This window comes from Mustela lutreola, chromosome 15 (assembly GCF_030435805.1).
Source record: "Mustela lutreola isolate mMusLut2 chromosome 15, mMusLut2.pri, whole genome shotgun sequence".
NCBI lineage: Eukaryota > Metazoa > Chordata > Mammalia > Carnivora > Mustelidae > Mustela > Mustela lutreola.
The window spans coordinates 33781188-33807408 of record NC_081304.1 but is presented as its reverse complement, the minus strand read 5'-3'; the positions used below and the strand labels follow the sequence as shown (position 1 = coordinate 33807408).

The window sequence follows — 26221 nt, the reverse complement described above, 5'->3', positions numbered from 1 at the left end:
TGGGTTAAGCCTCTGTTGGCTCAGGTCACGGTCTCAGGGTCTTAGGATAGAGCTCTGCGGCATTGGATTGCATTGGGCTGTCTGCTCAGCGGGGAGCCTGTTTCCCACTCTCCCTCTGCCTGCCTCTCTGCCTACTTGTGATCTCTCTCTCTCTGTCAAATAAATAAAAAAATCTTAAAAAAAAAAATTCCCTGGTGTCCTTTTGTAATCAATCTCCTCCCCCAACACCAGGCCCTAGAAACCATGATTTCTGGCTTTATTCTGATTTTATCTATATTCTCATTTGCAAGAATGTTATAGCCTGCGATAAAAACTTCCTGTGCCCTCTTCTTTTAGGCATAATTTGAGAATACTGCCTTTTGTCCTCACTTAAAAATAGCTGGTGAAGTAACTACCTCACTTATCTTCCCCAAAGATAATACAGCCTAAAACAAAATGAAAGTGTTGTATCAGTGAATTTTTCCTTTCTTTTTTTTTTTTAAGATTTTATTTATTTATCTGAAAGAGAGTGTGTGTAAGAGAGAGAGAGAGAGAGATCATGGGCAGTGGGGAGAGGTAGCGGGAGAAGCGGACTCCCTTCTGAACAGAGAGCCCAATGTCGGACTCAATCCCAAGACACTGAGACCTGACCTGAGCTGAAGACAGACACTTACTGACTGAGCCAGGTGCCCTGAGTTTTTCTTTTAAAGCAAGTTTTTCCATGGAAGCTTTTGAGTTGCTGCGTACCTTTACTTTAAAACATTACAAAACTTAATAATAATCACACCAGTTAAAATGGATTAATATTAGATGTGTGATAAGGGCTTAAACACAATCATTCTCAAGTGCACATGTATGCCAAGGTGAGGGGTGTGCATAAGAACCAAGTAGGGGGTTTACTAAAAATATAAATTTCCAGGGCTCCTGGGAGGCTCAGTTGGTTAAGTGTCTGCCTTCGGCTCAGGTCATGATCCTGGGTGCTGGGACTGAGCTCCACATTAGGCTCTCCGCTTAGCAAGGAGTCAGTTTCTCTCTCCACCCTTCTTCTGTTCATATTCTCTCTCTCTCAAATAAATAAATAAATAAAATCTTAAAATATATATATATATATAAATTCCTGGGTCCCCTAAGCATAGATTTATTCAGTAGGTGGGGATGGGAACTTGTATGTTTTAAACAAGCTCCTTTAGAATTTCAAATAGGCGAGGTTCTAATAGGCTAGGTTTAGGAACCATTGGGAGAACAGTAAATTAAGGGTCAGAAATTAAACCATCTTGGACAAAGTCACTTAACCTCTCCAGACCTCAGTCTACTCTTCAGCAAGGCAAAGAATTAGACTCACAGTTCTATCCAGCTCCAAAATTAAAAAACTCCAAATTTAATCAAATATGTCAATAAAATCTAAGAATAATTTCCAAAGTTCTCATGAGGTGTCAGAGCTAAACCCTGGACATCCTGAACAGGTTGCTTTAACACACAGGGTAAAACACTCTGCAGACATAGTGGCCATACCATAACTTCTGGAGCCAGATGTTCTGGTTCAGGTTCTGGCCTCTGCCACTTACTTTCTGAGTCTTGCTTTCCTAATCTATAAAATGGAAATCATCAAATATCTTCAGAATCTACATTCTGGGGATATTGTAAGGTTTAAGTCAATAACTCATATAAAGTACTTAGCTTAGACTAAGCCCTCAAAATGTACTAGCCATTAGTTATTATGAAGAAAAATACTATATTTGTAGAATAAAATTTTGTAGGATAATAAATAAAATATTAAAATTTTAAGTTATATAATGTTATAAATAATATAATCTGAACTTATATATATAAAAAGTACACAAAATTTTATTTTCTTTTGCTCTCTCTGTATACACACACATACAGTAAGAGGTCTCTGTATATAAAAGAGGCTTTTTAAATCACAAGGTAAAAGAATTTGTGGTTCAGAGGCACCTGGGTGGCTCAGTCCGTTAAGCATCTGCTTTTGGCTCAGGTCATGATCCCAGGGTCCTGGGATTGAGCCCCAAGTTGGGCTCCCTGCTCAGCAGGGAGTATGCTTGTCCCCCTTCCTCTGCCCCTCTCCCCGCCTGTGCTCTATCTCTGTCGCTATCACTGTCCCTCTCAAATATATAAATAAAATCTTGGGGTGCCTGGGTGGCTCATTCATTAAGCATCTGCCTTCGGCTCGGTCATGATCCCAGGGTCCTGGGATCGAGCCCCACATTGGGCTCTCTGCTCCATGGGAGGCTTGCTTCTCCCTCCCCCCCGCCCCCCGCTTGTATTCCCTCTCTTGCTGTCTCTCTCCTTCTGTCAAATAAATAAATAAAATCTTTAAAAAAAAAACCCATAAAATGTGATTTAAAACAAAACTTTCTGTTGTATGTTTTTTTTTTTAAAGATTTTATTTATTTATTTGAGAGAGAGGCAGTGAGAGAGAGCATGAGTGACAAGAAGGTCGGAGGGAGAAGCGGACTCCCCATGGAGCTGGGAGCCCGATGCGGGACTCGATCCGGACTCCGGGATCATGATCCGAGCCGAAAGCAGTTGTCCAACCAACTGAGCCACCCAGGCACCCCTCTGTTGTATGTTAATAGGAAAAATATATTCATAAATCTGAGCTATGTTTCTCCCTATATGCAACCGGCACTGTGTGTACACATAAAATCCAAAAAACGAAGTTCTACACTTAGCACTGAGTTAATCAATTATTAGTTTTTTGGGTGCCTCGGTGGCTCAGTAGGTTAAGTGTCTGCCTTAGGCTCAGGTCATAATCCCGGGCTCCTGGGATTGAGTCCCACATTGGGGGTCTCTGTTCAGTGGGAGTTTGCTTTTCCTTCTACTGCTGCTGCTCATGAGACTCTCTCTCACTCACAAATAAATAAATAAATAAAATCTTTTAAAAAAAATTATTGCTTTTTTTTCTGGACCAACAAATTCCATGTGAATTTTTAGTCTATTTCTCTTTTCCTTGAATTTTAATTCACAGAAATCCATAAATAGCAATATTTACATTAAAAAAATAATTATGTAACTGCTTTTGATCAGTCATTTTTTTCTTAGTCACATTTTCCTTAAAAGTTATGATTAACCATGAAATGCACAACTTCTTTGAATACTATATGCATACGAGATTTCACATTTGGGGGAAATTATTACTTTGTGATTTTTTTCTTTTTTTTAATTTATTTGACAGACAGAGATCTCAAGTCGGTGAGAGGCAGGCAGAGAGAGAGGAGGGAGCAGGATCCCCGCAAAGCAGAGAGCCCGATGCGGGGCTCGATCCCAGGACCCTGGGATCATGACCTGAGTTGAAGGCAGCAGCTTAATCCACTGAGCCACCCAGATGCCCCTACTTTGTGGTTCTTAAAAAAAAAAAAAAAAAAAAAAAAAAGTTGAAAGTTTGTGGAATTCAGAATAATTGAATTAGGTGAAAAATTTCTTACTGCACACATAGCTAAGTATCAGATGCAATTTAAAAAAAACACTGTAGTGTCCACCTGTAATATTTGAAAACACGAAAGAAAAATGTGATACCAGTGAATAAAACAGAAGAAATTCAAGGGTTTGTCCACAATAGCCCTACATAATTGTCCCCTGTAAGATGTAGGAACAGTTTGCACCTCAACTCTAGAAATAAACACTCAGTGAACAAAATTAAACGGTCCTGGATGCTAAACTAAGATTTCTGCAATACAAAGGAAAGAAAAAACTACATTCCTATTCTAGAAATATGGACAAAATATGTACTTCAACAGATCAAACACATTATCCAAAATAAAAGACGTATTCATAGTTTCAATTTTAAATAATTCTAAAAAGGGAAAATTTCAGCAACCTGATGAGAATTTTTTCCCTAAAGAAAGGACAGTTCACTCACACAACTAAACCGATATATACTCTCCATAACCACATTAATAAGTCCTGATTACTCAGCCTTAGAGCAGATGTGGTGGTTCCCAGCAAAACAGACACAAATAACTCAGCTTCTTATCCTTTGTTCATTCTCAAGAGCCTGTTTAGTCTGTACCTTGACCATTTAGTTTAAACTATGCTAACTATAAGAAACCTCACAAGTTCTTTTTAATTTTATAGGCTGATGGTTCCTAAATGTAACTGAGTTGACTGAAATAAATATGTTTACAGAAAAAAATACAAACACCAAAACTAAAAAATGGTTAATTAAAATAATTTTTAAAGGTTACACATATTCAATCTACCTCTTAAGTTTATTTTCAAAACAAGTCCCAATGCAATGTATCAAATATTAAAGAATCACATTTTAACTATACTAAATGAAAAAAACAAGGGATAAAGACAAACAGCTACTGTATAAGCAGAAAAGGCTATCTGGACAGAAGGCTATCTGGACAGAACCACCATGAAATACATAAAAAAGCCTCACAATGTACTAAGCAGGAGGTTACGCTGTCCTGTGAGTATGCAGATATTGATATATATGGGTTAGAGGTCCTGGCCTTTGGTTAGGGGGTTTCTGAATCAGATCATGAAGTAAGTGGTACAGACTTTTACATCTCTAGTAATCTAGAAAACTGCACAAAGCATATGGAGCAATTCTTTTCAGGCATTGTATCACAGGCAGTACATGATTTCTGACTGCTAAAAGAAGGGATACAAATGAGGAAACCCTATGATGACTCTGGCTTTTCATTTGTAGACACATTTCATGTCTATAGCAAAATCCAAAGAGAAAGAACCCAAGCAAAGCAAGGTGGTCTTGGGCCACCTGGCTGGCTCAGTCTGAAGAGCATGAACTCTTGCTCTCGGGATTGTGAGTCTGAGCCCCACAATGGGTATAGAGATTACTAAAGATAATAAATAAACAAAGCATGGTGGTCTTGCTGAGTTCAGAAGCAAACCTGAGTTTAGGGAGGCTGAATAGCTTAACTCTGTGGGACAGATACTAATGAAGAGGGAGCGATGCAGAGAAAGAACTCTAGAAACAAGGTGCCCTTGAGATTTTAACATACAAAGCTACTTTGCAGGTAAGCGTGAGATTCCATTAGGCTAAGCAAAATACAAGCAATGGGAAAACAACTAACAGGGAGTTGTAAGCTAAACAATTCCTAGAGTTCACACAGAACTAGAAAATACTTGTACTTTAACCAGCTAAAGTGGAGAGACAGCATTCAGGGGAGACCTTGGGGAAAGAGCTTAGAGTAACAGTTACTCCAGATAGTCAAACATGTTTTTTAAAAACCCTTAAACAGGGGCGCCTGGGTGGCTCAGTGGATTAAAGCCCCTGTCTTCGGCTCAGGTCATGATCCCAGGGTCCTGGGATGGAGCCCCTCTGCTCAGCAGGGAGCCTGTTTCCCCCCTCACCCCCTACCTCTGTCTGCCTCACTGCCTACCTATGATCTCTGTCTGTCAAATAAATAAATAAAATCTTTAAAAATAAATAAAAACACTTAAACAGGTCAAGCCGATCCATAGGTAACTTAACTGCTCACCAAAACAAAAAAAATTGATGCTCTGTAGAGGAAGACAACAAAATCCATATAATCAGCAATATAATACATGTTCAGCATCTATTAAGAAACAACTAGATCTGTGAAGCATGTAAATATGACCCATAACTGGAAGAAACATTAGTCAACAGAAACAGAAATGTCAGAGATAATGGAATTAGCAGACAAGAACCTAAAAACAGTCAATATAAATATGTTCAAGGATTTAAAGCAGCAATTGGCAAACTTCATATACGGACCAAATCTGACCCACAATAGTTTTATGAAGTTCAAAGAATAGCCATGTGCATTCATTTACAAATGTGTCCGGCTAATACTGTGCTACAAAAGCAAAACTGAATAGCTCTGAAAGACACTATAGTTCACGAAGCCTAAAATATTGAAAATATGGCCTTTTACAGAAAGTTTGTTGATACCTGATTTAAAGGAAAACATAAACACATGAGGAAAGAAATGAAATTATAAAAAATGGAACTTCTAGGGGTGCCTGGGTGGGTCAGTCGGTTAGGCATTTATTTGTCTTCAGCTCAGGTCATGATCCCAGAATCCTGGGATCAAGCTCCATGTTGGGCTCCCTGCTCCGTAGAGAACCTGCTTCTCCCTCTCTCTCTGCTGCTCCCCCTACTAGTGCTATCTGTCAAATAAATAAATAAAATCTTAAAAAAAAAGAGAGAGTGAGAGATTTCTAGGGCTAAAAATAAAACACCTGTATAGAAAAATTCATTGGCTAGATTACCAATAGATAGATTAGAGGACTGCAGAAGAAACTATTAGAGAACCTGAAGATAGGAGAATAGAAAAGTATCTAAACTAAACGTTATAGAGAATAAAGGCCATGAAAGAAATAAACCTCAGTAACCTATGGAATAATAACAACCAGTCTACTATACATGTAACTGGAATTCTAGAAAGAGAGAAGAAAGTGTGTGTTAGTGCGGAGGAGTGTGTGCAGAAAAATAACAATTGGGGCGCCTGGGTGGCTCAGTGGGTTAAAGCCTCTGCCTTCGGCTCAGGTCATGATCCCAGGATCCTGGGATCGAATGCCGCATCCGGCTCTCTGCTCAGCAGGGAGCCTGCTTTCTCCTCTCTCTCTCTCTGCCTGTCTCTCTGCCTATATGTGATTTCTGCCTGTCAAATAAATAAATAAAATCTTTAAAAAAAAAACTATTAAAAAAAAAAGAAAAATAACAATCCACCAATTCACAGATCTAAGAAACTCCACAAACCTCAGTCAAGACAAATACAAATTAAAGCTTAAATCACTGAAAATCATTATAATCATAATATAATCAAGTTGTTATAACTCAGTAATGCTGAGAAAATCTTAAAAGCAATCTGAGGGATGAAGATAAATTATCTACAGGGAAATACAGATAAGACTTCTAGTCAGAATAATACAAACCTAAGACAATGGAATTATTTTTCTGAAGTGCTGAAAAGGGAAAAAAAAAATCTAGAATCCCAGGAAAATATATTTAAAAAATGAAAGTAACATTAAAAACATTTTCAGACAAACAAAAGCCAAAAAAATCTGTTCTACAAGATGAAAATTTTAATGTACACAAAGGAGTTAAAGAGTTCTGGAAATAATACAAGACTTTTCTTCCTCATTAAAAATCTCTTCAAAAATATCTAGCTGTCTAGGGGAGCCTGGGTGGCTCAGTGGGTTAAAGCCTCTGCCTTCAGCTCGGGTCATGGGATCAAGCCCCGCATCGGGCTCTCTGCTCAGTGGGGAACCTGCTTCCTCCTCTCTCTCTCTGCCTACTTATGATCTCTGTCTGTCAAATAAATAAATAAAAAATCTTAAAAAAAAAAACTAGCTGTCTAAAGTAAAAACCACAGCATATGTAAAAGTAAAATATATGATAACATCACCATATAGTATGGGAAGAAGAGAGAATATACTATTGCAAAGCAGTTATATATACTAAAAAAAAAAAAAAAAAAAAAACCAAACAAACAAGCTCAGTCCAAAAAAAAAAAAAAAAGATAGAAAAAGAAGAATAAGAAATAGGTAGGACAAAGAGTTTGAGGATACATTTAAACCCAGTCATATTGACAACTACATTAATTATAAATGTACCAAACATACAAATGAAGGGCAGAGAGTGTCAGACTGGATTAAAAACAAGACCTCAGTACATGCCATCTATAAGAAGCCCATTTTAAACATCAAAACCTAAAAGTAAAAGTAAAGGGATGAAAAAAAGATAACCCATTTAAAATAATAAATAATATGTAGTGGCCATATTAATATCAGATAAAGTAGGCTTGAGTACAGGGCATATTACTAGAGGAGGATCCATAATGACATTTCATAATGATAAAAACACTAATTCTCAGGAAGTCAGAACAATTCTAAGTGTGCAGGCACTTAATAACAGAGTGTAAAATACATAGAGCAAAAACTGACGGAACTGAAAGGACAAATAAACATCTCCAATTACAGCTGGAAATTTCAATATCCTTCTTTTAGTAGTTGATAGAACAATTAAATTGACAGCTAGTATGGCTACAGAACACTTGAACAATATGGAACACTCCACCCAACAATAGCTAAACCCATATTCTTTTTTTTTTTTTTTTTTAAAGATTTTATTTATTTATTTGACAGACAGAGATCACAAGTAGGCAGAGAGGCAGGCAGAGAGAGAGAGAGGAGGAAGCAGGCTTCCTGCTGAGCAGAGAGCCCGACGCGGGACTCGATCCCAGGACCCTGAGATCATGACCTGAGCCGAAGGCAGCGGCTTAACCCACTGAGCCACCCAGGCGCCCCTAAACCCATATTCTTTTCAGGAACACATGAAACACTCATCAAGATAGACCGTATGATGTGATAGAAAACGAATCTCAGGGCATTTAAAAGAAAGTGCCATGCAGAAAGGTACAGATACAAGGAGCACTACCTAAGGAAGAGTGGCAAGTGAAAGTTCTTGATGGTTATTATCTCCAGTTAAGGTCAGCAGCCTCTAACCTATAAAGTGGTAATCAAAGGAAGCTAAAAAGCTACATCCAGCCCAGGTTGTTATTCTCTGTCAGATAAAGGTCTATAAATTCCCTAGAGATCAAGTCAAAAGTAACATTCACTAACTGTACTCATAACCCCCAAGAGTTCCTAATTAATGTCAATAGAAGTTCCTGTCAATGATAAGGAGGTTAAATTTTAAGATTGCAACGAAAAGTTATACTCTCATCAAAGAGGCAAGTTTTAGTTTAGTTTTGTTTTTAAATAATTCAGTATAGTCATTCTAAGTGAAGTCACCTCAATAAGATAGTTCAGCTATTTGTGATATATCAGACATCTGGTTTTGTTTGCTTCAGTTCAAAACCTCATATATCTAGTCTCATGAGATGTATGACATTATATTTTCCAAAGTTTTGACCATGGAATACTTTGCCTTGTTCAGGATAAAAGATGTTTGGTTGGCCAGGGAATAGTATGTCTGGGTGAGAGCAAAATCATAGTTAATTTGGGGGTAAAATTTCTTATAAGAGCAGATATAGGTATTTGTGGAAAAAGTGTTTTAACTTTTAAAATATTCTTAAGATAAGATTTAAGTTATACTTCTACAATGTAAACTCTTTTATGAGTAGTGTATAAAAGGAAGTTTTAGTGATTGAAAAAGATTTAACAGAGATATTTCTAGGAGGTCAATCTGTACTCTAACTTCAGGGATAGTAATAAACCGAAAGCTCTGAGACAAATTATTAAAGCCCCGAGAATGAAGTCTTGGTACTGCAAACACAAATCAGGGTTTTTGCAGGGAGGGTGTGAGATACTCATGTTAACCACTGAAAAAAAATATATTAGTAAAATGACAAACTTGTATGTGCACTGCTGCTTCATTAAAAAAAAAAAAAAGTTTTCTGTTTTTGAACTTAACTATTGGATTTACTTGGGGGCCTGTTTCTTTTTTCTGTTTTTTGTTTGTTTGTTTGTTTTTTGTTTTTTAAAGATTTTATTTATTTATTTGACAGAGAGATCAGAAATAGGCAGAGAGAGAGAGAGAGGAGGAAGCAGGCTTCCCGTGGAGCAGAGAGACCGATGTGGGGCCCGATCCCAGGATCCTGGGATCATGACCTGATCTGAAGACAGAGATTTTAATCCACTGACCTGACCAGGCGCCCAGGGGGCAGGGGGAGGGCTCTGTTTCTTGCAGAGCCATTTTTTTTTTTTAAAGGGAATACCTAAAATGGTCATATTAGTTAATTGTTAGCCTATCAGGCATAACTCTTTATCGACCAAGACGAAGAATATGATATTACATTAAAAGTGCAGTATGTGGGGCGCCTGGGTGGCTCAGTGGGTTAAAGCATCCGCCTTCAAGTCATGATCCCAGGGTCCTGGGATCGGGCCCCACATCGGGGTCTCTGCTCAGCGGGGAGCCTGCTTCTTCCTCTCTCTCTCTGCCTACTGGTGATCTCTCTCTGTCAAATAAATAAATAAAAATCTTTTAAAATAAATAAATAAGATCTTTAAAAAAATAAATAAAATGTTTAAAAAAAAAAGTGCAGTATGCGTATGCAAGAGTTTTTGTAGGGAAGATAAGGGGACAGACATTCTTCACCTTAGGAAGCTCCCTTAGAACTGATAAAACATTCCTAAAGACTAGAGCTGTTTGTACAACATCTGTAATGTCAATTCATAGCCTAATCCATCATCCATACACAGAAGTCAAGTGAGAATCCAAAGGCAAAACTTCCAATTAGTTTTGTCTGGAAACTTTAGGGCAAAGGTAATAAAATCAAGAATCCTGTGCTGATTCACTGGGAAAACATTTGTTTGCCACACTCCTTCACTAAGGAACAAAAGGAGTCAGTGGTTAGTCTGGAATGTGATTCATTAGGAATATCTGGGTGATAAATAAATGAAAGGAGATGACAAATGGTTGTCTGTACAACTTGCAAAACCTTTGTTTTCTTTAAGTCCGACGTTTAGGGGACTTCAAAAATGCCTTTGTAAACAGGAATTCTACTTCTCAAATTCTTTTAATCATTGCTTTTCTTATCATAGTCAGAAAACCACTTACTTAAGGTTATGGTGTACAACAAATCATTCTAGAAGGCTAGAGCATATAACTATTAATTCTAAATGGGCACAAAAAAGTTTAACTAGTGTTTATATTATTTTTGTGAGGAAGGTCCCAAGTTTACAAATTAAGTCTCTGGTCCCTCTCTATAAAATGTAGCATCACTAATGCCCAAGCAGTAATTTGGATATTAATATGGGTTTGTTTTCTGAAAATGCTAGTAACTTACTGAATATAATCAGACTTCTATCTCACATTCCTCATTTGATGAAAAGCCTATTAGTAGTCGTAGTAGAAATAATAATAGTAATAATGCCTGCACACCTTAGGTAACTGCAAGAATATAGGAGATTCTTTTTTTAAAAAAAGGTTTTTTATTTATTTTAGACAGAGTGCCTGTGTGTGCACAACTTGGGGAAGAGGTAGAGGGCGAGAATTTTCAAGCAACTCCTGGCTGAGCATGGGGCTTGATCCCACCCCCAAAAGATCATGACCAAGCTGAAACCAAGAGTCAGATGCCCAACTGACCGAGCCACCCAGGTGTCCCTATATGACATTCTAAAGCAAAAAAGTGTTATGGTAAGTATAAAACTGCTAACCAAAACAAAAAAATGTATAGTAAATTCTGTAGTTCAAGACCCCAAGTTGTAAGGACATGCTGTTAAAGTCATTTTTATTATACTGAAATAATCCATAAGATATGTTTCCTTTTTTTACCGAAGGCTAGGGACCTAATCAATACAGACATCGGTAATATGTCAGATCTAGAGTTCAGAATGACAATTCTCAAGGTTCTAGCCGGGCTCGAAAAAGGCATGGAAGATATTAGAGAAACCCTCTTGAGAGATATAAAAGCCCTTTCTGGAGAAATAAAAGAACTAAAATCTAACCAAGGTGAAATCAAAAAAGCTATTAATGAGGTGCAATCAAAAATGGAGGCTCTAACTGCTAGGATAAATGAGGCAGAAGAAAGAATTAGTGATATAGAAGACCAAATGACAGAGAATAAAGAAGCTGAGCAAAAGAGGGACAAACAGCTACTGGACCACGAGGGGAGAATTCGAGAGATAAGTGACACCATAAGACGAAACAACATTAGAATAATTGGGATTCCAGAAGAAGAAGAAAGTGAGAGGGGAGCAGAAGGTATACTGGAGAGAATTATTGGGGAGAATTTCCCCAATATGGCAAAGGGAACGAGCATCAAAATTCAGGAGGTTCAGAGAATGCCCCTCAAAATCAATAAGAATAGGCCCACACCCCGTCACCTAATAGTAAAATTTACAAGTCTCAATGACAAAGAGAAAATCCTGAAAGCAGCCCGGGAAAAGAAGTCTGTAACATACAATGGTAAAAATATTAGATTGGCAGCTGACTTATCCACAGAGACCTGGCAGGCCAGAAAGAGCTGGCATGATATTTTCAGAGCACTAAACGAGAAAAACATGCAGCCAAGAATACTATATCCAGCTAGGCTATCATTGAAAATAGAAGGAGAGATTAAAAGCTTCCAGGACAAACAACAACTGAAAGAATTTGCAAATACCAAACCAGCTCTACAGGAAATCTTGAAAGGGGTCCTCTAAGCAAAGAGAGAGCCTACAAGTGGTAGATCAGAAAGGAACAGAGACCATATACAGTAACAGTCACCTTACAGGCAATACAATGGCACTAAATTCATATCTCTCAATAGTTACCCTGAATGTGAATGGGCTAAATGCCCCTGTCAAAAGACACAGGGTATCAGAATGGATAAAAAAACAAAACCCATCTATATGTTGCCTCCAAGAAACACATTTTAAGCCCGAAGACACCTCCAGATTTAAAGTGAGGGGGTGGAAAAGAATTTACCATGCTAATGGACATCAGAAGAAAGCAGGAGTGGCAATCCTTATATCAGATCAATTAGATTTTAAGCCAAAGACTATAATAAGAGATGAGGAAGGACACTATATCATACTCAAAGGGTCTGTCCAACAAGAAGATTTAACAATTTTAAATATCTATGCCCCCAATGTGGGAGCAGCCAACTATATAAACCAATTAATAACAAAATCAAAGAAACACATCAACAATAATACAATAATAGTAGGGGACTTTAACACTCCCCTCACTGAAATGGACAGGTCATCCAAGCAAAAGATCAGCAAGGAAATAAAGGCCTTAAACGACACACTGGACCAGATGGACATCACAGATATATTCAGAATATTTCATCCCAAAGCAACAGAATACACATTCTTCTCTAGTGCACATGGAACATTCTCCAGAATAGATCACATCCTCGGTCCTAAATCAGGACTCAACCGGTATCAAAAGATTGGGATCATTCCCTGCATATTTTCAGACCACAATGCTCTAAAGCTAGAACTCAACCACAAAAGGAAGTTTGGAAAGAACCCAAATACATGGAGACTAAACAGTATCCTTCTAAAGAATGAATGGGTCAACCGGGAAATTAAAGAAGAATTGAAAAAAATCATGGAAACAAATGATAATGAAAATACAACGGTTCAAAATCTGTGGGACACAACAAAGGCAGTCCTGAGAGGAAAATATATAGCGGTACAAGCCTTTCTCAAGAAACAAGAAAGGTCTCAGGTACACAACCTAACCCTACACCTAAAGGAGCTGGAGAAAGAACAAGAAAGAAACCCTAAGCCCAGCAGGAGAAGAGAAATCATAAAGATCAGAGCAGAAATCAATGAAATAGAAACCAAAAAAACAATAGAACAAATCAACGAAACTAGGAGCTGGTTCTTTGAAAGAATTAATAAAATTGATAAAACCCTGGCCCGACTTATCAAAAAGAAAAGAGAAAGGACCCAAATAAATAAAATCATGAATGAAAGAGGAGAGATCACAACTAACACCAAAGAAATACAAACTATTATAAGAACATACTATGAGCAACTCTACGGCAATAAATTTGACAATCTGGAAGAAATGGATGCATTCCTAGAAACATATAAACTACCACAACTGAACCAGGAAGAAATAGAAAGCCTGAACAGACCCATAACCAGTAAGGAGATTGAAACAGTCATTAAAAATCTCCAAACAAACAAAAGCCCAGGGCCAGACGGCTTCCCGGGGGAATTCTACCAAACATTTAAAGAAGAACTAATTCCTATTCTCCTGAAACTGTTCCAAAAAATAGAAATGGAAGGAAAACTTCCAAACTCATTTTATGAGGCCAGCATCACCTTGATCCCAAAACCAGACAAGGATCTCACCAAAAAAGAGAGCTACAGACCGATATCCTTGATGAACACAGATGCGAAAATACTCAACAAAATACTAGCCAATAGGATTCAACAGTACATTAAAAAGATTATTCACCACGACCAAGTGGGATTTATTCCAGGGCTGCAAGGTTGGTTCAACATCCGCAAATCAGTCAATGTGATACAACACATCAATAAAAGAAAGAACAAGAACCATATGATACTCTCAATAGATGCTGAAAAAGCATTTGACAAAGTACAACATCCCTTCCTGATCAAAACTCTTCAAAGTGTAGGGATAGAGGGCACATACCTCAATATCATCAAAGCCATCTATGAAAAACCCACCGCAAATATCATTCTCAATGGAGAAAAACTGAAAGCTTTTCCGCTAAGGTCAGGAACACGGCAGGGATGTCCATTATCACCACTGCTATTCAACATCGTACTAGAGGTCCTAGCCTCAGCAATCAGACAACAAAAGGAAATTAAAGGCATCCAAATCGGCAAAGAAGAAGTCAAATTATCACTCTTCGCAGATGATATGATACTATATGTGGAAAACCCAAAAGACTCCACTCCAAAACTGCTAGAACTTATACAGGAATTCAGTAAAGTGTCAGGATATAAAATCAATGCACAGAAATCAGTTGCATTTCTCTACACCAACAGCAAGACAGAAGAAAGAGATATCAAGGAGTCAATCCCATTTACAATTGCATCCAAAACCATAAGATACCTAGGAATAAACCTAACCAAAGAGACACAGAATCTATACTCAGAAAACTATAAAGTACTCATGAAAGAAATTGAGGAAGACACAAAGAAATGGAAAAATGTTCCATGCTCCTGGATTGGAAGAATAAATATTGTGAAAATGTCTATGCTACCTAAAGCAATCTACACATTTAATGCAATTCCTATCAAAGTACCATCCATCTTTTTCAAAGAAATGGAACAAATAATTCTAAAATTTATATGGAACCAGAAAAGACCTCGAATAGCCAAAGGGATATTGAAAAAGAAAGCCAACGTTGGTGGCATCACAATTCCGGACTTCAAGCTCTATTACAAAGCTGTCATCATCAAGACAGCATGGTACTGGCACAAAAACAGACACATAGATCAATGGAGCAGAATAGAGAGCCCAGAAATAGACCCTCAAATCTATGGTCAACTAATCTTCGACAAAGCAGGAAAGAATGTCCAATGGAAAAAAGACAGCCTTTTCAATAAATGGTGCTGGGAAAATTGGACAGCCACATGCAGAAAAATGAAATTGGACCATTTCCTTACACCACACACAAAAATAGACTCAAAATGGATGAAGGACCTCAATGTACGAAAGGAATCCATCAAAATCCTTGAGGAGAACACGGGCAGCAACCTCTTCGACCTCTGCCGCAGCAACATCTTCCTAGGAACAACGCAAAAGGCAAGGGAAGCAAGGGAAAAAATGAACTACTGGGATTTCATCAAGATCAAAAGCTTTTGCACAGCAAAGGAAACAGTTAACAAAATCAAAAGACAACTGACAGAATGGGAGAAGATATTTGCAAACGACATATCAGATAAAGGACTAGTGTCCAGAATCTATAAAGAACTTAGCAAACTCAACACCCAAAGAACAAATAATCCAATCAAGAAATGGGCAGAAGACATGAACAGACATTTCTGCAAAGAAGACATCCAGATGGCGAACAGACACATGAAAAAGTGCTCCATATCACTCGGCATCAGGGAAATACAAATCAAAACCACAATGAGATATCACCTCACACCAGTCAGAATGGCTAAAATCAACAAGTCAGGAAATGACAGATGCTGGCGAGGATGCGGAGAAAGGGGAACCCTCCTCCACTGTTGGTGGGAATGCAAGCTGGTGCAGCCACTCTGGAAAACAGCATGGAGGTTCCTCAAAATGTTGAAAATAGAACTGCCCTATGACCCAGCAATTGCACTATTGGGTATTTACCCTAAAGATACAAATGTAGTGATCCAAAGGGACACATGCACCCGAATGTTTATAGCAGCAATGTCCACAATAGCCAAACTATGGAAAGAACCTAGATGTCCATCAACAGATGAATGGATCAAGAAGATGTGGTATATATACACAATGGAGTACTATGCAGCCATCAAAAGAAATGAAATCTTGCCATTTGCAACAACATGGATGGAACTAGAGCGTATCATGCTTAGCGAAATAAGTCAAGCAGAGAAAGACAACTATCATATGATCTCCCTGATATGAGGAAGTGGTGATGCAACATGGAGGCTTAAGTGGGTAGAAGAAGAATAAATGAAACAAGATGGGATTGGGAGGGAGACAAACCATAAGTGACTCTTAATCTCACAAAACAAACTGAGGGTTGCCGGGGGGAGGGGGTTTGGGAGAAGGGGGTGGGATTATGGACATTGGGGAGGGTATGTGATTTAGTGAGTGCTGTGAAGTGTGTAAACCTGGTGATTCACAGACCTGTACCCCTGGGGATAAAAATATATGTTTATAAAAAATAAAAAATTAAAAAAAAAAAAAAAAAAGATTTTATTTTTACATAATCTCTACACCCAATGTGGGGCTCAAACTCACCACTCTAAGATCAAGAGTTTTATACTCCGCCCACTGAGCCAGCCCCATGCCTCTAGACATGTTTTACTTTTCTTTTCTAAACCTAAGCAATTTTTAAAAAAGATTTTATTTATTTATTTGGCAGAGAGAGAGAGAGATCATAAGTAGGCAGGGAGGCAGGCAGAGGGAGAGGAGGAAGCAGGCTCCCTGTTGAGCAGAGAGCCCGATGCGGGCCTCGATCCCAGGACCCTAAGATCATGACCCGAGCTTTAACCCCCTGAGCCACCCAGGTGCCCCAACCTAAGCAATTTTTTATCAGAAAGTTGATTTAAGTGTTCAGGAGAAGTGGACCACATATTTACAGAGAACTTTAAAAAGGTTACCATAAATTGTTTAAAATATCTACTCAACACGGCAGATTTCAGTTAAACTAAATCTCCTCACCTTTCTTTTAAGCACACATTAATAAACAGTGATTTAAGGGCAGGAAGTTATCCAGTCTATGCATACCCGTTTTATTTTGGGAAACCTGGCCCTGTCTCCTGGAGACCCTGGCTTCTTCTTTTGGTGTGGTGATATAAGAGTTAATAGATGAATCATTCCTTGGGGAAAGGCAGGGAAAAGAGCTGATCATGCCTTCATCAAAAAAAGCACAAACAGACCTTTTCTAAGAAGGGCCTGTTTGGTTTTCCCGCAAGAGCCCTGAATCACTGCATACTTATAGACAGAGTCATTATACCTATACAGAGCAGTATCAAGTTATACTAGAATCCTACTTTTGCCAATGTCTCCCCTGTTTTTTTCTTTTCTTCTTACAGAGGGAAAGACAGGTGAGCAAGAAGCAATAATCAGAAGTGAAGCAGGAAGAAAAGTAAAGAGGTTGGCTAACAATTTTTTAGAAGAATTATTCTACCTCATGGCATTAAACAATTACTATAATATTTCTTTTACTGAACCTACTTCACAATTTCATTTCAATCCATACCCATGTAGTTTTCCAAGTAACATTTACTTTAGGCATTAAACAGCCAACAGTCATAAAGTGTAAAAAATGTCTACATTTAAGGAAAAAAACAGCTTTTTAATAGCACACTACAAAGTACTATATACGTACTATAAAGTACTTAATTGTTCCTTAAAGGAAACAGGGCGCTATATACAAAAGGTTTCTATAAATATTCAACAGCAATCAAGAGGTCAGATTTTTTTAAATGTACAATTTTTAGCACATACTTCAGTGATGAAATAATCCTAAACTTTAAAGCAGAAATAGGCCTCTAAATCTTATACTAAGGCAAATATCTCATAATTAACTTTATATTTATTTTATAACAAAAAGAAAAATATTTTTTCTATTATAATGGCTACATTAAACAAATAATCCATTAATACTATTCAAATTGTAATGCCTTGATGTTATAGCTTCTAATAAAACCTGATTTGTCCACATTGAAATGAATTGTTCCAAAGCTTTTCTACATCCCAACTACATCTAGAAAGGGCAACTCTAATATTTTCAATATGTGAGTATCTCTCTCATTCTGATCCCCAAAGGTGAGGGAATTCGATGGTTAAAGTATATACAACAAAGGGGGTTGCCTGGGTGACTCCGTTGGTTAAGTGTCTGACTTCAGCTCAGGTCATGGTCTCAGGGTCCTAGGATAGAGCCCCTGTTGTGCTCCCCTGCTCAGCAGGGAGTCTGCTTGTCCCTCTGCACCTCCCCCTGCTGGTGTTCTCTCAAATAAATAAAATAAAAATTTAAAACACACACACACACACACACACACACACACACACACACGACACACCAAAGGGCAAAGTTATCTGTAAAATATATTCAGCCTTCTCTTTATAGCTCAATATTTGGGTGCCTTTTACCATTATTCTTGATAGGTATTGTTTCCATTAGACTTCATTTTCTAGGAGCTGGGTTTACTTGAAAGGCATAGGTTTATTAAGGCTTTGTCCAGGAAACTGCTCCACCTAGTGTCAAAACTGTTCACATATCACATTATCTGAGACCTTAATTCTTGCCAAAGGACACATTCTCTTTGCTATTGTTAAACAGAATAGAATTTATATATCGTAAATGGCACTTACAGTTTACAAATTGTTCTTTAATCACCTACTTGTCTTGTAACATGGTGAATAATAATGTACGTGCATATAAGGAGCATGTCTAGGATATATTTCTCATTATCAAGTACCAAAGTTCCTGTTTATGTTACCCTGGTTGATTACAGGATTATGAATCATATTTTTCTAGTAATGGGAAGTAATTCTACAGTGGCTACTGAAATAACCCACCAGTTTTCCCAATTATTTATAACAATCTAAACTTCACCCATAAATTACTTACTTTTCAAAATGACTGCAATGTTGAAAAACAAGTATTTAATAATTGCACTCATCAATGATTACAACATGAAGTAAGAATTAAATCTTGCTGTCATCGGGCACATCATTTGAAAGAAATTTCCCCACTTTCCTCTTCACGCAAAGTTAGTTTATTTTCCCTTGATGGTTTTCTAGACCATTCAAAGATTTGCACAACTATATTCTCTTCTAAAAACATGATGTTAAGTCTAATATTATGACCTGGAAGAGAGAAGTGGTGATTCTTTTTTTTTTTTTGGCGAAGGGATGAATAAATGCATATGTCTTGTAAAAAAATCCTTAGAAGGTGGCTGGGTCACTAACCCTATGAGTTAGAGCAAGGGTTAACAAACCATAGCCTGCAGAACAAATGCAGTCAGGCCACCTGTTTTTGTGAATTAAGGCTGATTAGAAAACAGTCTCATTCTTTTCCACACTATCCATGGATGCTTTCTCACTGCAATAACAGATCTGAGGAGTTGCAAAAGAGACTATATGGCTGAAGATATTTATTATCTGGCTCTTTGCAGAAAAAAAATGCTGACCAGTGAGCTGTCTAGCCCTAGGTCAGACCATTATTAAGGTGGAAATTTTGATTCATCCAAATAGAGATGCATCAAAGAGGTTAACAGCAGCAACATTACCTTCATTAACTTGTTTTTACTCTGGGCATAATTTCCACTAGTAAATAAGCATTCCTGGATCACTCATATTCTAAATCTTCTGAAAGGAAACCCGCTACATGCTTGTTAAAACTAAAATAGATTTGTTAATGGATTTCTGAAAATGAGTATCCAAGAGAAGAGTGCTTAGAAGGCGCAATCTGAGAAAAATCTGCCAGCTACAGAAGGCTTTTTACATCTGATCTACTTTTTTAAAAACATGAATAAAGTAAATGAATGAAGTAAGTAGCCTGCAATACTTGTCAGGGAAAATTCATCATACAAAGGAACAAAAATTGCCTGCATTAGAAATAAAATTGGTGCTCCCTTTTTTTTTTTTTTTTTTTTAAAGGATTTTGTTTACTTATCTGAGAAAGACTGCACAAGCAGGGTAAGTAGCAGGCAGAGGGAGAGGGAGAAGCAGCCTCCCCACTGAGCAGGGAGCCCAATCTGGGGCCTGATCCCAGGACCCTGGGATCATAACCTGAGCCTAAAGCCTGACTGAGCCACCCAGGTGCCCCTACAAATGCTACTTAATTTCTAATTTGTTATTTAGTAAGGATACTTTTCTTATATGAAAAAATAACATGGCTTACTATACAGACATACCAGAGATCGTAAGCATGCTCATATACACTAAATGAAAAACAAAAGCACATTTTAAGTCATTCATTGCGCTGGTGTTTATCTAAATTTAAGTAAATTTAACGCAAAGAACATAGTACAGTGTTGTTTATAAAACAGAGACTAAATGTAGTTTTATTTGCTGGGGAAATAAAGAGGCTGTAGTGATGTTCAATACAAAATTGTTATGCAAAGTAAGAAAAAGCCATATACAGATTAGGTCATTTTTCATCAACAGTCGTAACAGTCAGACATTTGGGACAGCCAATAAAGGAAGCACAATGATTCTGCCTTATTCTGCACACTCCCCAGGATTTTTCAAAGCTTTTATTTTATTATTATTAACTTATTCAACATATATTTACTGAATACCTAGTATGCATCAGATACTATTCTAGATACCAGAATACAGCAGTAAGCAGGATAGAAAAAATTCCCGTCCTTAAAGAGCTTATATTGCAAATATTTGGGTTTTTTTTAGAGGGGAAGGGGCAGAGGTAGAGAAAGAGAGAATCTTAAGCAGGCTCCACGCCCAGTGTGAGGCTTGATCTCACAATCCTGAGATCATGACCTGAGCTGAAATTAAGAGTCAGATACTTAATTGACTTAACCATCCAGGTGCCCCAAGAGCTTATAGTTTAGAAGTGAAGCTCATACTTTAGTATCTGTATTTTATAGCATATTAGGTTTTCTTATTTCAGCTACTTGCACTTCCATACACAATTCAATCCCTCAAATTTGAAACCCTTCCTACTGTCACTGCTTTAAATTAGGTAATTACTACCTCTCACCTGGACAGCTGTCTTCTAACTGGACTAATTTTCAGTTGCTTCCCCACCAAATCTACCCTCCACACTGCTGCCAGAGGTATGCTTTTTTTTTTTTAATTTTAAAGATTTTATTTATTTATTTATTTGTCAGAAAGAGAGAGCACACAAGCAGGCAGAGAGGCAGGCAGAGGCTGAGAGAGAGGCAAGCTCCCCACCGAGCAAGGAGCCTGATGCCTGGAGCCTGATGCAGGACTCAATCCCAGGACCCCAGGATCATGAACTGAGCCAAAGGCAGCGGCTTAACCCACAGAGCCACCCAGGCGTCCCCAGAGTTATGTTTCTAAAACACATGTTAAAACTTGTCTGAAAAACTCTTTACAACACATAAATTCCCTAGTCTGATGTTCAAAGCTTTTCACAATTTGGCACCAACCTATTTTCTTGTATGAGTCTTCTCTCCATTTCCAAAATATCCTACTTTCAAGTCTTTGCATTCACTGTCTTTCTCTCAACAAACCCATCTTCATGAACTTTTCCTACTCTTTCTCCAAGAGAATTCCTCCTTATTTTAGGGGTCCCAAACAATTTATGAATATCACTCTTAGAGTACTTACTACAATATCCTGCAGCATAATTATTTATGTAATAGATATCTTCTGCTCTATATATCCAGTTCCTTTTGTAATTCACATAGTATTTCAGAGTGTTTTGCACTAAGTAACTGTTCAAGCTTTCTGAAGTAAACTGAATTACTAGTGATGATTTTATGGAAGAATTCTTTTTTTTTTTTTTTTGAGAATATATAAGACAGCCCATTTGCTTGCAGTCTTAGTTTGAAAGTCTCAGAAAAATGAATGTTATCGAAATGAGTATTTCTGCTTTTAGGAAGTAATCAGATGTCAATTTAAAAGAACTATAGCAAGGGTGCCAGGCTGGCTCAATTGGGAGAAGCATTCAACTTTGGTTCTCCAGGTCCCATGTGGGGTGTAGGGATTACTTAAATAAATAAAATTTAAAATAAAATACAATAGCTACAGCAGATATTACTCATATGTATGTAGGCAAATGGACTATAAAATTCTTTTTTTAAAAATATTTATTTATTTGAGAGAGAGAGTGAACACATGAGTGGGGATAAGGGGCAGAGGGAGAGAATATCCACACAGACTCCTGCTGAGCCAGAGCCAAATGTGGGGATCAATCTTAGGACCCGGGGCTTGATCTCAGAACCCATAAGATCAGGACCTGAGTTGAAAACGAGAGTCAGATGCTCAACCAACTGAGCCACCCACGTACCCCCAGACTATAAAATTCTAAAACAGAAGAGTATATGATACTAAAACAAAGTATTTAAGTATAGCATATATAGAAAAGTACATTATGCATATATCCTAATGAATTATTATAGTATAAGGATTCTTTATGCAGCTCAAGAAACATAAACACACAATTAAGGGATATGTCCTATTGGCTGTCAAGACTGATTATAAAGCTACTGCAATGAAAACTTTTTTTCAATTGGTTTGTCAATTTCTACAAAGTTCTGACAGATACTACACTGATTTTGTAGATTAAAACTGGGAGAAATCATGGCCTTGCAATATTGTATCTTTTACTCTGTGAACATGATACACTCCTTCTTTTACCCATGTTTCTGCTTCCAATAATATATTACAATTTATGTAGAGGACAACCACATCTTTTATTAAATTTATTCTTAGATTTTTGCTTTTTTTAAAAAACGCTATTATAAATGGTCCTTCAAAAAAAATTTCATTCTCTAAATGTTTTTTCTGTAGTACACAGAAATACAACTGTTATATATGTTGAACCTGATGTTGCATCCAACAATTATACTACATTACCCTATTAATTTTTCCAGATTTGTGGAAGTTATCACTTCTCTCTAGTTCTGTCAATTTTTGCTTTTTATTTATTTTATTTTTATCTTTATTTATTTATTTATTTATTTTAAAAAGATTTTATTTATTTATTTGACAGACAGAGATCACAAGTAGGCAGAGAGGCAGGCAGAGAGAGAGAGAGAGGGAAGCAGGCTTCCTGCGGAGCAGAGAGCCCGATGCGGGGCTCGATCCCAGGACCCTTAGATCATGACCCGAGCCGAAGGCAGCAGCCCAAACCACTGAGCCACTCAGGCGCCCCTATTTTTATTTTTTAAAGTAAGCTCTATGCCCAATGGGGTCTTGAACTCATGACCCAGAGATGAAGAGTTGCATGCTCTGGGGTGCCTGGGTGGTTCAGCTGTTAACTGCCTTCGGCTCAGGTCATGATCTCAGGGTCCTGGGATTGAGCCTCACATCTGGCTCCCTGCTTAGCGGGAAGCCTTTTTCTCCCCCTCCCACTCCCCCTGCTTGTGTTCCCTCTCTCGCTGTCTCTCTCTACATCAAATAAATGCGTGAAATCTTAAAAAAAAAAAAAAGCTACATGCTCTACAGACTGAGCCAGAGAGGTGCCCCAAGTTTTTTTTTTTTTTAATATGTTGAGTATACATTATTAAGCAAATACAAATTTATAACTGTTATATCTTCTTGGTGAATTCAATCTTTTATTATTAAGAATGGATGCATTCTGGGGCACCTGGGTGACTCAGTTGGTTAGGCGTCTGCTTAGGTCATGATCCCAGGGTCCTGGGATAGAGCCCCGCATCAGGATCCCTGCTCAGCAGGGAATCTGCTTCTCCCTGCCCCTGCTCATGCTCTAACAAATAAAAAAAAAAAATGGATGTATTCTAGATGCGCCTGAGTGGTTCAGTCCATTAAGCATCCAACTTTTTTTTTTTAAAAGAGTGATTGACTGACTTAGGGTGGGGAGCGGGAGAGGGCAGAGGCAGAGAGAGAGCATCTCAAGCAGGCTCCATGTCTAGCATGGAGTCTGATGCAAGGCTTCATCTCACCCTGAGATCAAGTCTCAAACATTTAACTGAGTCATCCAGGTGCCCCAAGCATCTGATTCTTAATATCAGTTCAGGTCTTGATCTCAGGGTTGTGAGTTTGAGCCCCGCGCTGTGCTCTGTACTGGGCGTGAAGCCTACTTAAAATAAAATAAAAAGAAAGAAAGAAAGAAAGAAAGAAAGAAAGAAAGAAAGAAAGAAAGAAAGAAAATGAATGACTGTATTCTATTACCACTTCTTGCCTCACACTCTACTTTTATTTCAATATAGCTACATAAGGTTCTTCTTGGTTGACATTTCAATGGGCTCTTTTTTTCCCCATCCTCTTACTATTAATCTTTCTGTGTATTCATATTTTATGTAGTTTGTATACAGCAAACAGTTAAATTTTATAAAAAATATTTTATTTATTTATTTGAGAGACAGAGAGGGAGCACAAGCAGGGGGAGCAGCAGGCAGATGAGAGGGAGAAGCAGGCTCCCCGTAGAGCAGGGGGGAGTAGCAGGCTCCTTAGCAGGGAGCCTGATGTGAAACTGAATCCCAGGACCTTGGGATCACGACCTGAGGTAAAGGCAGACACTTAACCAAATGAGTCACTCAGGCGCCTCCGTTAAATTTTTTTTTACATTTATTTGTACAACAGGAAGGAATATTTATTTGAGTTATATTTACATAATTATTGATATATTTGGATTTAAATCTACTAGTGGATGCTTACACCTCATCCTGCCTGTTTTATGTTCATTTTTGTCCTTCCTTGCCTTCTTTTGGCTTGGTTTTTCATTCTTTCTTTTTTTTTTAAGTAGGCCCCATGCACAGCATAAGAGTCCAATGCCTGGCTTGAACTGACAATCCTGAGATCAAGATCTGAACTGAGATCAAGAGTCAGATGCTTAGCTGACTAAGCCACCCAGGTGCCCTTGGCTTGGTTTTTTTTTTTAAATTACTGAATTTTGAGGGTGCCTGGGTGGCTTAGTCAGTTACACCCTGGACTCTTGATTTCAGCATAGGTCATGAGCTCAAGGTTGTGAGCTCAAGCCCTACCCTGGGCTCCATGCTGGGTTTAGAGCCTGCTTAAGATTCTCTCCCTCTCCCTCTGCCCCTTCCCACTGCCCACTCGAACTCTCTCTCTCAAAAAAATAAACAAGTAAAAATAAATCTTAAAACTACTCAGTTGTTACCTGTCCCTATTACCTTGATAGTACATATTTTTGTAGTGCTTAGCCTATACATTATAAGTTCTTGCTTATTACAGTGTTATAGAAATTAATATTTTGCCTTTAATAGGGCAATGCAAATACCTTAGAAAAATCTTCAGTAATTTCCATTATTAAGTATCTGATTTGTAGATGCTATATTTTAATTCTTTATATATTTTAATCTTTCAAGACATTATCATTACTGCTCATCTTAATTTAAATTTCTACATATATTTACCCTTTTCTTACTTTTTATTCCTTCCTGAATTCTCTGGGCTTCAATACAGAATCACTTTCCTTTGATTCAAAGAACACCTTTTAGTATTTCCTTCAGAGAATGTTTGCTAATATCTTAATTTTACAGGTCACAGGCTACTTCGAGTATAGACTCCTCTGTTGTTAGCTACTTTCTTTTACCCTTTAAAGATACCATTCTAGGGATGCCTGGGTGATGCAGCTGGTTGGACCTCTGACCCTCGGTTTTGGCTCAGGTTGTGATCTCCAAGTCATGAGACTGAGCCCTGAGTTGTGCTCAGTGCAGAGTCTACTTGGGATTCTCTCTCCCTCTGTCTCTCCTGCCCCTGTGCTCTCTATCAAATAAAAAATAAATTTATGGGGTGCCTGATGGGCTCAGTCAGTTAAGTGGCTGCATTTGGCTCAGGTCATGATCCTGGTGTCCTAGGATGAGGTCTGCAAGGGCTTCCCTGCTCAGTAGGGAGTCTGCTTCTCCCTCCTGTTTTGGCCCTCCCTCCCTGCTCATATTCTCACTCACTTGCTCTCTAATGAATGAATTAAAAATCTTTTTAAAAAAACTGTATCTTCAAAAAAAAAAAAAAAGACAACATTCTGTCAGCTGCTGACTTCTCAACAAAATCAATGACAGCAAGAAATCAGTTTTACTGGAGTTTCTTTGCAGATACTATGCTTTTTTTCTCCATTTCTTTTTATTCTTTTATTCTGGACATCCTTCTCTGGCCTATTTTACAGTTTTAGCTATGTCCACTGAAAGTCCAATAATAGAGTTCTTAATTTCAGTTACTATATTTTTTTCAATTCTAGAATTTCCATTCAGCTTTCCGTCTCCAATTCTCTGCCAAAATATTCAAACTTGGTTTTTTGTTTTTTTTTTTATTACCTTGAACACAGTGCTTTATTTTTTTTTTTTTAAGTTTTTTTTTTTTTTTTTTTTTAAAGATTTTATTTATTTATTTGAGAGAGAGACAGGGAGAGAGAGCATGAGTGAGGAGAAGGGCAGAGAGAGAAGCAGACTCCCCGCGGAGCCGGGAGCCCGATGCGGGACTCGATCCCGGGACTCGATCCCGGGACTCCGAGATCATGACCCAAGCCGAAGGCAGCTGTCCAACCAACTGAGCCACCCAGGCGTC

The 26221-nt window shown here is 37.9% G+C and overlaps 1 protein-coding gene across 3 annotated transcripts in view; it reads right to left on the bottom strand.

Moving 5' to 3' along the window:
- Positions 1-26221, bottom strand: part of VMP1 (vacuole membrane protein 1) — a 147562-nt gene that overhangs the window by 83078 nt on the left and 38263 nt on the right. The gene's annotated exons all lie outside the window — the stretch shown is intronic.